Source organism: Capsicum annuum, unplaced genomic scaffold (genome assembly GCF_002878395.1).
Source record: "Capsicum annuum cultivar UCD-10X-F1 unplaced genomic scaffold, UCD10Xv1.1 ctg57776, whole genome shotgun sequence".
Lineage (NCBI taxonomy): Eukaryota > Viridiplantae > Streptophyta > Magnoliopsida > Solanales > Solanaceae > Capsicum > Capsicum annuum.
In genome coordinates this window covers 1-1,096 of record NW_025866316.1, presented here as the reverse complement: position 1 = coordinate 1,096, position 1,096 = coordinate 1, and the positions used below count along the sequence as shown (strand labels likewise).

Below are 1,096 nucleotides of genomic sequence, written 5' to 3'. Positions count from 1 at the left end.
AAAACTTACCTAGATCAGAAGAAGAGGATGATTGAGGAAGCAAAGAACCAAGTTGTGGAGTATTATTCAAAAAGCTTTCTTTCCTGAAGAAGCAAGAACAACAAAAAAAAGTTTGTTAATTCCCAAACTATAAAAAAAGAAAGGTGCACAGTGCAACATTCAGAATTTTCATGTGTGATATGTTTTTAATATAAATGGGGACCATTATTAAAAGATATAAAAAAAAAAAAAAAAATTGGATTAGATGAGACGAGGAATTGAATCATTGGACAAGAATACAAACCTAAACAGTAATATTGTTTTTCTTATTTCTGGAATTATTATTATTATTCACCTTTTTTTTGTTATTACTGTATATATATATATAATTCATGAAACAAAGAATTACTAAATAGAACAAGCATTTCTTTTTATGCATCAATAATATTATTCTTACTTGTTATCATTGTCATTACTAGTACTACCAAAGCTCTCTTTTTTCTCTCTCCATAATTTTTCTTCTTCTTCTTCAGCTTCAACATCCTGCAAATTAAATTACATCACATTATAAAATAGTACCAAAAATAATAGTATAACACTAATACTACACATCATTGTTGCAAAATCATGCATCATGAGTCGAGAGTATCTATCGAAAATAGTAATAAAATTTGCTGACATCCTACACTCTCAGGTTCTCTAGCCCCACTAGCTAGTGAAAATTTCACTTTCCTATATATATATTTTTTTTGTTGTTGTATCATTTGGTGCAAAACTAACCATGTTGTTTTAAGTCGAGGGTGATCGATCGAAGACAGTCTCTCTATACTATACTATCATTTTCAGACCCCACTTATAAAATTGCGCTCGAGTATATTTCTTTGGTGCAAAAGTAATTCATTTTGAAGAAAAACAAACCAGACTGATAGAAAATACAGCAGTGCAATTCTATAAAATAATAGAATTTTGTTAACCCCAAACTAATAATAATAATAATAATGATAATAATAATAATAATAGCAAATTATATAATAACTAACCTTTTTCTTGTTAAGTTTGTCTTGATTATTACTGTTGCCACCAAAAACAACCCAGCTGGTGGATGGTTTACCTCCGG

At 28.8% G+C, this 1,096-nt stretch overlaps 1 long non-coding RNA gene across 1 annotated transcript; it reads right to left on the bottom strand.

The window, feature by feature from the left end:
* On the bottom strand, positions 1-1,096 carry LOC124893339. Its single transcript, XR_007050667.1, has 3 exons — positions 1,020-1,096; positions 437-522; positions 1-83 (listed from the first exon to the last, which is right to left on the bottom strand). It is a non-coding gene; the product is annotated as an uncharacterized LOC124893339 (long non-coding RNA).